The 15,440-nt window shown below is 34.6% G+C and overlaps 1 long non-coding RNA gene across 1 annotated transcript; it reads left to right on the forward strand.

The window, feature by feature from the left end:
• The first annotated feature begins 13,652 nt into the window (after positions 1–13,652).
• Positions 13,653–15,423, forward strand: LOC136274608 (uncharacterized). The gene is made up of 3 exons (XR_010713058.1): positions 13,653–13,928; positions 14,321–14,420; positions 14,841–15,423. It is a non-coding gene; the product is annotated as an uncharacterized lncRNA (long non-coding RNA).
• The last annotated feature ends 17 nt before the right edge of the window (positions 15,424–15,440 follow it).

A 15,440-nucleotide genomic window follows, 5' to 3' on the forward strand; every position in this document is an offset into this window, starting at 1 on the left:
AAAACTGAACTGCATGAGAAGTGTCCCTCGCCCCACCCAAAAATGTGCTTCGTTTAACAGTAAAGATTCTAGTAAAGAATCAAAATTTAAAGTAGAAATCAGTATATACCAACTTATGAAAGTATTTCCTAAGAACATTAAGAATAGTGGTTAACTAAATTTACAGAAAAAGAGATTCAATAACATGTGTTAATTTTGATATGAATGCTCACTGTGAAATGAAATACATTGTTATTGCCTGTAGATAACCCATTTCAATGTTACAGTCATTTCATGCATATCTTTTACAATTTAATGCTATGCTATGGTATGCGATTTTAATGATATGCTATGAGATTTGTATGCTATGCTATGAGATTTGTATGCTATGCTATGAGAAATTGAAATGAAGGGCTTAATGATATGGTATGCTATGCTATGCTATGGTATGCTATGAGATTTGAACAAAAACGCCTCCATACACAGAAGAGTTCCACACATTTCGAAGTAAAATAATAGGAAGCCAAAGTTTACCTCAAATCTATCATGTAAACATTTATTTTTTCAAATAAAAACATTTAAAACCGAGTAAAAATAATGTTGTATGCTATGCTATGGTATGCTATGGTATGATATGACGAATGCGATTCTATGAGATTGTATGCTATGGTATGAGATTCCAATGCTATGCTATGAGATTTCAATGCTATGCTATGAGATTTCAATGATGCTATGGTGTATGTTGTAAAAGATATGCTTGAACTGACTGTAAGAATCATAAAGTTTATTAACAAAGTCACATTTGGAATGCATCCAAATGTAAAATGTACACATTTAAACTGAAACAATTGCTGTAACAATGCAAAACAAGCTCCTAAATGTCTATTTATATAAACATGTGAACATCCATGTACACTTCCCTTGACAACCTTAGGTGCCACCTCAGTCAGTCACCTCCCAAGCAATGCTTATTAAGTGATCATGAAATATGGCAGCCCTTTTAAAAGCTGGAGGTAAACAATACTTTCAACTGAAAAATATTCTTCCCACATTTCTTGCCAAAAAACAAAATTAAAAACAGTGAACACACCTACATCTTGATGTTCAATAACTTGTAACACCCGTTACACGTCTTACAACTTAATCCTAATTACTTTTTCGAATATGCAGGTGCTATCTCAGATAGTCACCCCTTAATATTAAAATTAAACCTGGAACATGATATATCTCTATAATAAGACTTGTTAAATAAAACCAGAAAAGTGTTTGGAGTTGATGATTTATCATCTTGATAGTTATTATCAAGATGATAAATCATCAACTCCAAACACTTAGGGTCTCATGCCCGATATTGCAAACATCCATTACTTCAATACAATGTACTTCTTCCCACTTTACTCTAATAAAACAAAGGGAAATTGCAAGATTTCGACATCATGAAAATACAGAGCCACCAACAATGGATACTGCCTCAGTCAGTTATTTATCATAAGTAGACCCTTTATGACAGATATCCTAAATGTGTTAATCTTGTAAAACAGCAAACCCGACACTATGAGATTTAAACCTCATACAGACACCTGAATGTTAAAAAGACTAAAATACCTAGCCAGTAATAATGGTTACCGCCTAAGCCAGTAATCCATTATTACTGGACCCTGTAAAACAAATATCCCAGAACATTATTGTGATATAGAAACTACAATGTTGGAAACAAGGACACTCTGATATATCTCTGAAATGATTCGGAGTGCCATATTCCCATAACTCTTATTTGTGAATCTGAGAAGCCCTGTAGGTGAGCCTGAGTTGCCGCTCCTATTCTGAAACTGTGTGCTTTGAATTTATGACTGTCCAACTTTGAGAACTTCAGAGCCGATTTCAGCACCTTGCAGAATTCTGAACGGGATATAGGCCTTCCTGGTCCATAGCAAAACAGGGGTCCATCCTTCACGCCTCTCACTTAAAGATAATTCGTCATGATTTGCACGTGACAAAATCTGCGGATTGGCTGAGCTTTGATTTCCAGGTGCACAGGATTTTTCCCAGATTGTGCTTGAAGTTGGTCATTGTTATGATCATACAACTTTCTTTGGTTGTAGTCTTGAATGATACATTACTCAAAAGGAGCAAGTTTGGGTTAGAATGGGAGCGAGCTGTGATTTCTCCTACTCGGAAGAAAGCATAAAATGCTATTATAAACATAGCCATGAACAAACATCTTTGGTAACTCGAATTGGCTACATGAGGCACTGCTACTAAAAGGTTTTCCAGGATATCCAGAGTAATAGGCTGCCTTACATCAGGGGAGCTGGCCAGACGCTTTGCCCCGCTTAACATTTTCTTTATCAAGAAATGATTTGAAAGGTCTGGAATATTAGACAATTTAAAATAATATGCCAGCGCTGCCAAGTATGTTGTTATCGAGGGTGAAGCTTTGCCTATACTAAATAGATAGGAAACGAAACTAATAATGTGTTCCAGGGAAACATCCTTAATACTGTATGTACTGTAATAACTTTGCATGAATGTCTGAAAACAATTAAGGGCCTGCTTGTATACAATCTTTGTGTTAGGGGCTAAAGCTGCCTCAATCAAGGTAACAGCTATGTTTTGGATAGCTGCAAAAGGTGGCTTGGTATGGCTGTTGGTTCATCCTCGCTGTCCAATAACACCTCTAGAAATATTTTGACCTGTAACCGTGAAAAAAAAATCAGGTAGAGTATTGAACAAACCTGGAATGTGTTCTGCAGAAAACAATATACTGTACTTTATAAGTGCCAACACTAGTCTTCTAACCAAAATCATGATTTTCGAATCTATTGATATCTGTGCATTTACTATGTTGACTACTGCAGCATTATCAGAATGGAAAATCACGCATGAATTCTGCAAAACGTGGCCCCATACTTCCACAGCTACACCAATTGGATATAATTCTTTCAAAGTAATATTATATTCTTTCATACTCTCTGGCCAAGCTCCATTGAACCATTTTCTTCCAAACACAGCTCCAAAACCCCAAGATCCAGCAGCGTCAGTATATAAATGTAACTGCTCTGATGTCTTCCAAATGTGTTTAAACAATATGGATTTCCCGTTAAAATGATTGATGAATAATGACCAAGCCGCTAAATCTTGCCTACTCTCTTTAGTAAGATCCTTGTGATGATGTGGCTTCGCAATACCTCTAGTAAGGTCGATATGTCGTCTTTAGAAAGTGCGTCCTGGTATAATCACAAGACATGCAAAATTAAGCAGTCCTATCAAGGACTGAAGTTCTTTTCGGCAAACTTTGCGTTTGTATTTCACTGCATCTATTGCTTTTTGTAGCTTAACCAATTTGTCCTCAGGAAGCCTAATCTCCATCGCCACAGTGTCAATTTCAATACCCAAGAACACTAACTTTGTATTTGCCTGAAATGTCTTTTCCTCCTTTAAATAGACACCTAAGCTCTCAAAAATAAGTCTGAAAACTAACAAACTCTGATTACAAATTTCTGATCCAGGTGGACCGATAAATAAAAAGTCATCCAAAACATGTACTATGTGTGGAATGTGACCCTTTACCCAACCAATCCATTCTAGTCTTGAGGAAATTTTCTCAAAAATAGAACAAGAACTAGCGCAACCAATTGGTAAGCATTTATCAAAGTAAAACCAACCATCCCACTGAAATCCCAGTAATTCATGATCCTCTGTGCAAACAGGTACAATGCGAAAAGCTGATTCCATGTCAGTTTTGGCAATCAGGTAACCCTTACCCAAAGACACAATAATATTCATAGCATCATCAAGAGTAGCATAATGGACTTTTGTAAAAACTTCTGGTATAAAATCATTAATAGAATAGTTTTCAGGAAAAGATAAATGGTGTATGAGCCTAAACTGACCCTCTTATTTTTTTTGGAACAATACCAATAGGGGAAATTTGGAGATTATCAAAAGGGAGTGTAACAAAAGGAGCTCTTTTTGTAGTTTTTTGTTCACAATAACAGGGTTCTGCAAAGCCAACAAAAGATTTTTAGATGACCTGAATTGTCTTGGTCACTCATAATGCAATTCAAACCCGTAAGTAAAACCTGCCACCGATAATCTGCCATAGCGGTATCACAGCCCTTTAAAAATACTTCAAAACGTTTGGTCTTACAATTTCATTGTTGTTTTGTTGTTCCCAAAGAGGAGTTGACACTTAGGTTCTTAACGACTTCTTGGGTTCTGCATTTTGTTTTAGGGTGGTTTTTCTTACATTCTGTACAGATGTGCTGAAATTTGCAGCGCTCAAGCTTGCAACCTCCCTCTCTATTTTAAGACCAGCAAAAACCTCTTGGTAATTGGTTTGAAATGCTGATCTTTGGCCAGGCCTTGTACGAAAGAACGAAAGGACTGCTTGTTTTCTTGTCTGGATCTCTCGGCCTGCAGCATGAACTCTACATTAATTTAATCCCATGGAGTACCCCTAATATGTCTATCCATTCTTATTTGCTTATCATATGTTTGCCATTAAACATTTCCCGATGCACCCATGTCACGTACTGTCTCTGCATGTTTTATGAGATTTGGTGTTGCATTTGGAAATTTCTCAGCATATATGGCAACAAAGCGCAAGAAAGCTGTCGTCCATTGAAAAATGGAGTTAAAAGACTGTTTTGCTTTTTGGTACTACCGATATGTTGTCATTCTTCTCGAGTTTAAATGTATAGTTGCTACTGCTTGGACCAGGAACCAAGTTATTAGGGAGCAGTACCTCGAGATCAATAAACTGATCCCCCTTATTTTCTGTTTCAACTTCTGAGGAACCATAGCCAAAATAGGGGTTGACCAAGTAAAAGTATCTATTGCCTCACTGATACCTCTCTGAGAAAGTCTATCATTCGTGCAACCCGAATAACCTCTGTACACAACGTGTTCACGGTTAAGTCTTAAGTTAGTTCTAAAATTCACTAAGTGATTCAAAAACCTATACAAGCGCATGATGAATGAATGTCCGGGAAACAAAATTGTATTCTGCATGTCACCAATGTCAAACTTAGATACTCACAAAAAAGAACAACACCTGCCAAAACTTACGATGCAAGCCAATTTGGAGCCAAAATTGAAATATTTAGGATCCGGCAAATGGCCTGAAAATGCTCTTAGCGGTATGAGTATAAAAACCCCAAAAGACCCTTTAAATCCTCATACTATACAAATATGACTAATTAATTGTAACGTAGTAAAAATATATTACATAAAACTACAAGTATTTGGATCACATAAATTCCTTTATATACATGTACATAAATACACATATGAAAGAAGAAAAACATCTACAAAACTAGCACTAAACTAAAAACTAAATGATATAAAAACTAAATAATATAACGAGACACTCCTTTCCTAACAACACTGACAACCGGATAATCTAAGGAAAGAAGAAAGATCAGCGTTACTAATCCTAAAAAACCGGGAAGACATTGTCGTTAAAAAAGCAGATAAAGGGCCAACAATTGTTGTGATGGATCAAGACAAATATCTTGCAGAAGCATACAGACAATTGTCAGATGAACGTTTTTACGTAAAGCTTGACACTGATCCTACAGATGACTTCTTAGATACTACTACCAAAACATGAGATACTATGTTTGAAAATAATGAAATTGGTTACAATGTTTATATTACCCTTCTTCCTATCAACTGTAAGCCCGGCCAATTTTATGTTCTTCCAAAAATTCACAAACCTGGAATGCCAGGACGTCCCATAGTAAGTGCCATTGGACATACCATTGATTATCGACCTTCATCTCCGTCCACATGTTGAAAATTGACCCTCATATCTTAAAGACACAACAGATTATCTTACCAAAACACCATCTACAAATCTTCCAGATAATACTATTCTCGTGACGATGGATGTTACATCCCTTTACACCAACATCCCGCATGACGTAGGTATCCCAGTCTGTAAAGAGGTATGAGACGCTAGAGAGGTTCAAATCCCTTCAACTGAATATCTCATCAAGCTCCTAGAGCATGTTTTAAAATTCAAAAATTTTATGTTCGATGGAGAACACTACCTTCAAGTCAGTGGCACAGCTATGGGCACCAAAATGGCACCATATTATGCCAATATATTCATGGGTTATCTAGAGCGCAACCTACTAACACAGTCACCCTTCAAACCTCTTAGTTGGTTGCGCTTCATAGACGACATCGAAATGAAGTGGGTTGACAGCAGAAACAAACTCGATTATTTTATTAACTTTGTCAATTCTTTCCATCATTCTATCAAATTTACGACTGACACTACTTCAACTTTAGTCGATGGTAAACACGATTTCAATCTTCATACTTAACCTACAGATTCCCACCTCTAGTTAATGACGTCTAGCTGCCAACCACCTCTTACGTTTAGAGGCATACCAAAGGCCTAGCCACCAGAGTCAGGCGTATTTGTTCAGAGTCAGACGCATTTGTTCAGCTCAAGAACTATACTCTGAGGAAATTCAACTCCTAAAATCCCAATTATGTGGGGCTACACCCGCACTATGTAATAAATGCAATTGATGTTTGAGCTAAAGAGAATCGTTTATCCCTTTTGAAATACAAACCCCAAAACGAAGACAACAAAGTCCCATTTTTCAATACTTACCACCCTGTCATTAGGGGTCTAAATGCAGTCTAAAGAAGAACCTGCCAATCCTTTACAGCATCGATAAAATGGTTGAGGTTTTCAATAAAAACTGATGGCAGCTTTCAAGCGCCCTAGAAACCATAAGGACATGGTGGTAAGAACCAAACTAAAAAACACTATACCTAATGGTGGCTTTAAAACTTGTTCTGACACCAGATGTCTGTTGTGCGAACACAGCTCTGATGCAGACAACTTTTCTAGCTCCATTACTGACCGTACTTACAAAATTTTCATAAATACCTCTTGTCGCACTGACAATTGTATATACCTCATCAATTGTAAATTTTGCCAGCAACAATACGAAGGGGAAACAGAAGACCTCCACAGGCGCAACAATAATCATCGTTCCACCATCAAAACTAAGAACATTAAAAAACCCGTCGGGGAACATTTTAACTTAGATGGTCACAAATGGGAAAACATGATGGTTTTTGTTATTGATCACAACCCAGACTGGACAGATGCGGAGAGAAAAAATAAAGAAAAATGTTGGATGCATAGACTGAAGTCATCCCGTCCTGACGGCATGAACAATTAAGTGACTTCACCAAAATGAACATCAACTAAGTACTGATTTTTTTTCGTAGCAATATCACCATCATCATCCTTTTCGGTCCATGTACAAACTATCATTCATGTTAATTATTCAACTTATTAGCTCGTTCCTTAATCGATTTAATCTATACGGGTTCTTTTTGTTTTCTTTTTCTTTTTTGTTATTTTTAATTGTTTTTTATCCACTTTATTTTCTTTATTTAACTCCCATAAGTTTTTACACGCTTATGTATATTTATGTGGTCTTTTACAGAGCCTGTCTTCCCTACAAACCTTCATTACAAATTATCTTACTAATACAACTTAATAAACGGCAACCCCCAATTAGCAAATTAATTCGTTCGCGTTATCTTTCAGCACTTCTACACAGACCGTCGGCTGCGTCTGGATTTTTCCTTCTCGGGCTTGAAATCTTTAATACAAAGATGTAGTTGCCACGTTTCGATCCGGTGTTTATATATTATTTAGTTTTTATATATTATTAAGTTTTAGTTTAGTGCTAGTTTTGTAGATGTTTTTCTTCTTTCATATGTAGTTATTATTTTATAGTCCTGATGAAGGGACGGGTTGTTCAAAAAATGTTGGGGTCCATACTTTACTTTATTGTGCATGTCGTTGGTTATTTTTAGTGCTTTTTTATACCTGATCTTATAACCGTTTATCTTTTGATCCGACACTATAGATAACGAGTGTCGTTGGTTTGTTGGTGCTTCCTATATATATATATATATATATATATATATATATATATATATATATATATATATATATATATATATATATATATCCCTTTTTCTTGGTACCGGGGATGAATAAACACAAAAATAAGTCCAATGCTCAAACAACTTTTATCAATAGCGCTTTCGCCCTACCGGGCTCTTCAGAAGATTTAAAAAAAACCAAAGTAAACAAGAACAATGTTCAAATAGTATCGTATAAAAATAAAATCTTCACAAATCATTGTATAGAGGATGCCTATAACTTTAATCTTGATTTTAGTCACCATTGCTCATTCGCTGTCTATCTATGAAGTCACCTAAATGACCTAATTCCCGCAAATTTGCAAACAAATTATAATATTCTCATTTTTACTCTATATTTTGCATTCGGAAGTATAGAGCGCAGGTCTGCTCAAGTGCGATTTAAACATATGTTTTTCTTCAGATAGTTATATACATTATACTAAAAAATGGTACTTGAGCAAGCCTGCGCTCGATGTTTCCCAGTCGAAAAATCATCGCAAAACACCCGTATTTTGCCACAAAACATCAATTTATCAAAATAATGCAATCTTCATGACGTCATCTCTACATAATGACGTCACTGTGGTGATAACCTTTTACACCTTTATTTCCAATATGATTTTAACTATCTTTCACCTTTTTTTAAAGCTCTTTCTAAAACTTTGATTTTGAGGGCAAAAAATGCATAAAACCGCACAGAGTCTTTTCATAGAATTCCGACCATGAACCTATGTACCAAAAACTGTCCCAAAGAGGCTGATTTTTTTTATTTATTTTTTTTGGCTGGGGGGAGGTTGGTTTGTTTTGTTTTGTTTTGTTATTTTTTTTTTTAGTTCTTTTTTTTTTTGGCTTTGTTTTATTTTGTTTACTTTTCTTTTTTTTCTTTTTTTTGGAGGGGGGAGGGGGTTGTGTATCGGTCATATCATTAATTTTCCGCCATTTTAGTCTTTAGATTTATAGTTCGTGCCGATGCAAAGAAGATGGTGGAACAAGATAGCGCAAATGCCCATTTGGTTTTGTCGAAAAAAAATAATTTCAAATTAATTTTTTTTCAACCAAATATACTATATGATGTTATATTACAACTTTACAAAAGCAAGATTTCTAACTGTATTCCGTTTTGAATATTTTAACAAACGATAAGAAAAAAAATGAATTCTAAAATTTATGTGGTATCGAACCCAAAATCCTAGCTCTATAATGTTACCTAATGTCTGGTGCTATAACCACTGAGCCATTTCAGTCACAACACACTTCATTGTTAAATGCTAAATGCAACTTCAAACACGAATTTACGGACTTGTAGTATTTCTCTAAAACGTTCAATTGTTTGGATACAAAATGACATTTTTGAAGTATAGTGGGTCATCTCTCCACGTTTTTGACGATTGAAAACGGTTTGATTTCCTTTAAACCTCATATAGACTATGACAAAATATGGAGCCCAGACCCACTCTATAAAAGAAAAGGCATTGAAGTTCTAAAAATGACAAAATTTGGAGGTTTTGACACGCATACGCCAATTTAAATCAATATACTCTAAATATTTAACATATTTAAAGGTTATAAATCGATGTTTTGGTAAATTTACATTGTTTTTAATAAATGAGAAAGAAATTATGAGATTTGTTCATATTTTGATTTTATAGTATCTTATCTATCCTCATATGGGCAGTTTGCACGCCTTATTCACCCGTCTTCTTTTCTTTGTTTTATCCGTGAGTAAATGCATGCACGGTACGAAAGATTTAAAAATTCCTACTTTATTACAATGACAATTCAATAAAGTATGATATAGTTGGAAACGAAACAATGTGTTTCGAATAGTGACTGTGGAAGGGAGGGGGCGTAACAAGGTTTGAGATGAAATAAGAAAATTATCCATCTATATTGACCAAAACAACAGTTTAAATAGTTTATCCTCGTCAGCTTCTCCTCATCCACACTTATTCCCTTTGTGGATAGAAATTTATTTCGATTAGCATCCGGGAATTTTTTTCACATTTGTCACGTTATATTATTGTTGTCAAATGTTGAGTACAATCGCAAACTTTGGAAACTTTCCTGGAAAGCTCAGAAATATCCTTTTCAAAACTTAAGTTGTTTCTTTTATGCATTGCTTAAACGATTTTTAATCTATATTCTCTGAAATGCCATATGATAAAATTTTATGAAGTTTAGCGTTAGTCCCACAGATGGAGGATATTTTATTTGTTTTCCAAGTTTTGAAAAGAGTGAATGAAATTGACGTAAAAGCGTAGTGCAAAAGAGTGATATTACAAGTCTAACTTTAATTGGATGGTTTTTTGATTGTCGGAATAAAAAGTCAGTATGTTAGTAAGTATTTAAGTAATTTATTATAGTGACATGTGTTATCATAAAAAAAATACAAAGATATACATAATACAAAATGAATAATGAAAAACCCGGTCGTTTTGGCCTAATAGTCACTATAAAATAATTAAAATATGTATATACGTATTACACATTCCGTTGCTTATATAATATAGATTGCCTCTGCACGTGTGCTTCAAATAAGTTTTAGAGGTTTGTCTAGTTAGACCTTAATAATGTTGGGTTGTACCCGATATTATCAAATAATTCCGTTCTCTAATTATAGTGCGTCTATTTCCTTTAATAAACAAAAATTGCATATTCTTTTATCGAGAGGTTCCCTCTTATATCGTCCCGTTTTAATTCTAATTGGAAGTATTCCATATCTAAATTGTGCAATAATAGATCTGAGAGACTTTGAAATGTGCATTTCAAGGTAATTTTCAGCTTCCGTTTGTCCTCCTTTGTCAGAAAACGATTCCATAATCGCACTGAGTTCATAAAGTGTCTGCAATGAGAGAGTTTCCATCTGAATTCCCCGTGTAGCGCTGGTAAAGGTGTAAATCTGTGAGCACCTAAGTTAAAACGAATGCCTATATTCTGTACCAATTCAATCGAATGATAGTTTTTGGAGGCCCCACACTTCTTTAGAATAGTCCAATTCTAGTGCTACACAATATAAGTACAAAATCTAAGATTTGAAATTCTAGTTCTTTATATAGTCGAATTTTGGAAACCATGCCTCGCAGAGTGCGTTCGTCAGGTTTTAGGATGTATAGGCGTTGTTTTGGAAATAAGATTTTTCATGTAATAATACCCCAAGATTTCATGTATTGTACTGGAGAATATTGTTGTTAACTTTGAACTAAAAATCGCTAAGAGATCTTTATTACGTACGAAAATGTATAATTGCTGATTATTTCATGTCTATTTTAAGACGCCAATTTGCACACCAGTAAGATACAGTATGCTGAATGATTTTGCATATTTTCTTTGGCGTCGGGCAAACGAGCTATGTCATCAGCTGTTAATTTTTACACCAGGTCTATAGTTTATGCGTATGCAAATCAATTTACAATATTTAAGAATTGTAGCAATTTGACCTTTCTGAATTGAAAAAAAAATGTATTGTATGATTGTGGTACAATAACGTCCATTAACCCCCCGCCTTTCGGCTTACCCTTCATTTTAATCATTCCAGTGTGTTTTCTTAATTTTCCTTCTACTGAAAACAACGGCATTTGCCAAATTAAACCGCATTAGGAATTTACAAACAACTTTGAGGTTACACATACTAATTGCTTGAAGTGACCATAGTTGATATATACACTGTGTTTACCTATCCTTCACTGGATGAAAAATCAAGTTTCAGCAAAACTGAAACTATATGGAAACCTTGCTGAAACTTGAAGTTGAAGTTTCATGTATAGTTTCCGCAATGCGGAAACCATTATATCGATTCAGCAAGTATCCGTTAGGTTTCAGTCAGCAGAAACTTTAGTCTAAGATTCCTGATGATTTCCGCAATGCGGAAACTAAATTTGAATCGTGTGAATAGTTGTGTAAATTATTATGGAAATATCAATCAGTTTCAGAACATTTCCGCTAGGTTTCAGTATGCTGAAACTTTAAGTTAAGATTCCTGATGGTTTCCGCAATGCGGAAACTAAATTTGAATAATGTGAAAAGTTGTGTAAATTATTATGGAAATATCAATCAGTTTCAGAACATTTCCGCTAGGTTTCAGTATGCTGAAACTTTAAGTTAAGATTCCAAATGGTTTACGCATTGCTGAAACTATTACTAAAATTGATTTGAGTTTAATAGTGATATCATTTATTTTCAACAGGTTTAAGGTTAATTCTAGCCTAATGATAATGAATCCGAATATACTAAAATGTATAGTAAGGTTTCAGCGTGACTGAAACTATATGTATACATGTAACTATCTTCAAATGTGGCAAATATGGCGATTCAGAACATTTATACTAAGTAATTAATTGAATTTGAAAAGAAAAACTGATGTCTGATCTTGTTTAATGCATATGATGAAATCATTAATCTTAGGTACTCGGGCACGTGTAAACATGTGTATACATTCTTTGTCCAGGTGACCTTCTCTGTCATTTTCCTGTATATTCTGTGTGGATTGCAGGGTTTTTTCTGTCAGGAGTGAACAAAAGACTGTTACATAACATATACACAGTACGAAGCGTGAGTTTATAACTGGAGCCCGGCGGGAATTTATTTTCAATTTGTGTGTACCTGAGTTAGTAAAACTGATAAGTAAATTATAATTATTTAGTAAAATAAATTAATATACCTATTTTGTAAGACTCCTTCTTAAATCATTTAGTTATCATTTGAATGAACCTTGAGGTACAGTAACTAATTAAGCAAACAAATTAAGGTAAAGTCGTTGTAAATTTTTACAAATCGTACCAAATATTCGTATAACCTGAAGTTTAGAGCTATTTCATTTCTTTTTTAATACCACGCCAACACATGTACACAGGAATCTTTTTTTAAAAATTCTACAGTTGATAATAACAAGTAAAACCCACTTGGAGTTTGAGTCTAATATAATAATTGTTTAAATATTTACATGCATTTCAGACTTTACTACATGTATGACTGTACCATGATTCACTGGCGTAGGAAGCAAATTGAAAGTGGGGGGGGGGGGCTAGACTTATCCTCAGAAATATTGAGGAAAAACCCTAATTCCCAAAATCATGAAAATCCTAATCCGGGGGGGGGGGGGGGGGCTAGTGTACAGTCCGACGTGTACATCTTACTTCCCGGCTTGTTTAACGCGTTTGTATTTTAATTTCATAAGTATTCTTAACGTACTGTTCATCGCATGACCAATCAGTGCACGACTAAATGAACAATGAACAAGTGTTACTGTAAAATAATTGCCATCAATTCATCGTAGTTGTAAATTCACCGTACGGGTGAACGCTGTTAACCGGACCTCGTTAATTGATCGGCATCTAATTATATTTGTGATTTCTGTGTGTTCATGCAGAACCTGCTCTGGGATGAACATAATATTTTCACACCTCTATATTTTGAATAAGAATATGACCGTGCTTAGAATCGCGGTGAAAATTTGACAAGTCAAGACTAACTTGTCAGTAAACTATATATGGCTCTATAATATTTAGTTTGGCAAAATCATCAGTACATGTAAATAAAATATAGTTAAAGACAAAATCTGATACGTATGTCTCATTAAAACTTGTTTAATTTCATTAGACATTTGTAAACAAACGGTCGGCCATTTTCTTTGGTTAATCACGTGTTACAAACACAATTGTAACAAACACACGCCAATACTTTGTCGTATTTAACCAGGAAATACTGACTCCGACCGTTCTTATTTAAAATAAATATACATGTAAAAAGTATACTATTCGGTAAAAAATGATAATTTTGATTAAACATTATTCATTTTAAACTATCCCAAGATGCACTTTTCCAAGATTTAGCGGGTTCTGATTGGTCAGTATTGGCGCACTTTATGATTCCGAGCGAAGGTTAAAATGGACAAGAAGGTGCTGTTGTAAAATGGAGAATTGAGAAGCATTAATAGCCTCTACAACAAGGAGATAATGCAGGAACGAAGAACTCATGTCAAGGTAACTTAATTCACAATATAGATACCCCCAATAACATTTTCAAGGCTCTAATTTATCTCTCATTTATAAACGAGATCTCGCGCCATCAAATCAAGATGGCGTCATTTTTTCAAACTTGGTTCGGCGTTTTAATTTTTATTACCGTATCTCTTTTAGATATATGTTTTGACCAAGTTAACCATTAACCAACTTTATATGCATGATAATCAAGATTATCCAGGGTATACACATATATGATTATATAAACGTCCCTAATATATGAATGCTTGGTCGGTAAACAAGACGAACAATGAATCTTTCGCACATTATACGATTTACAAACTCTAAATGTAACGAACAATTTTTATTAATTAAATCCGGAAAATGAAATCTTTCACGTTTTTCTTTTTCAGCATTGACAGCATACAAAGTCAATGTTTCCGGTGATTAGTTGCATCCTCTGTTCGGTGATTCGGGTGAATGTTTTGACCAGCTGGACGATGTGAACGCAAGGTATTGCTTTGAAATTGATTATTTTCACCATTAACTTATAGGCCTACATGTGTTGGATGTTTATAATTTACTGTAGTAATTTTTGGGAAATCCAGGTCTAAGTTCTTGAAAAGGAGGTCGATGGTGGATGGTGGATGGGGGGGGGGGGTGAAACACACTTATTGTTGATAAGTTTTTCCATTTTTCAACAAACAATAATAGAATCAAAATGAAAATAACATAGCTTTAAACATAAAATGAAACATTTTAGACCAGATACTACTTTAGTCATTATATGACATAGTTTAAACAGCAACTGGCAACTGCATAGTAGCTTCTGTATTCAGAATTTTATTCAGAATGCTTTTATTACATGTTAGGCTGAATGACTTATGTTTATTGTTTAAAAATCTAAATGAAACTTTATTATTCATGTTTAAGATAAATAGAACAGACATAAAGTACAGCCCAGTGAAAGGAACAAGTTCATCGCAAGAAGAAGAATGTTAATGCTACCACTGTCCAGAACTACAAAGTCTGCTGTAGCCATGATGTGATCATATGAGTGCTTCACCGGTCTGGACAATGCTCGAAAGTCCCCCAAAAAGGCCTATTTCCATAAACTATGACTCGGGTTACATCAACAACAGCCAAGGACACTCCTTATTGATTCGAATGGACACATCTCTACGACCCGACTAATCCTCTGCAGAACAAGACTTTTTAACTGTAAAGTATTCTCATTTCAAAAAACCTATAAACTATAAAAGTACTTTTTTATATGATCAAATACCAGTATATTACAATGTCTGTCTGTAAGCTAGAATCTTTGAAAATCACATGGTTTTGAGTGGTATTTCCCGGCCAACCCTGGTTTTGACTTATTAAAGGATTGATTAGACCTTGCAGATATTAACTTTCATTTTCTTAAATAATTTGTTATATTTGCAAATATTGCATAAAATATTTTAGACTCCATGTAACATATATCCTCACACCTCCAAGTTGATAAGTGTTAACTACTTTTTTTCCATTTTCTTC

This window comes from Magallana gigas, chromosome 4 (genome assembly GCF_963853765.1).
Source record: "Magallana gigas chromosome 4, xbMagGiga1.1, whole genome shotgun sequence".
Taxonomy (NCBI): Eukaryota; Metazoa; Mollusca; class Bivalvia; order Ostreida; family Ostreidae; genus Magallana; species Magallana gigas.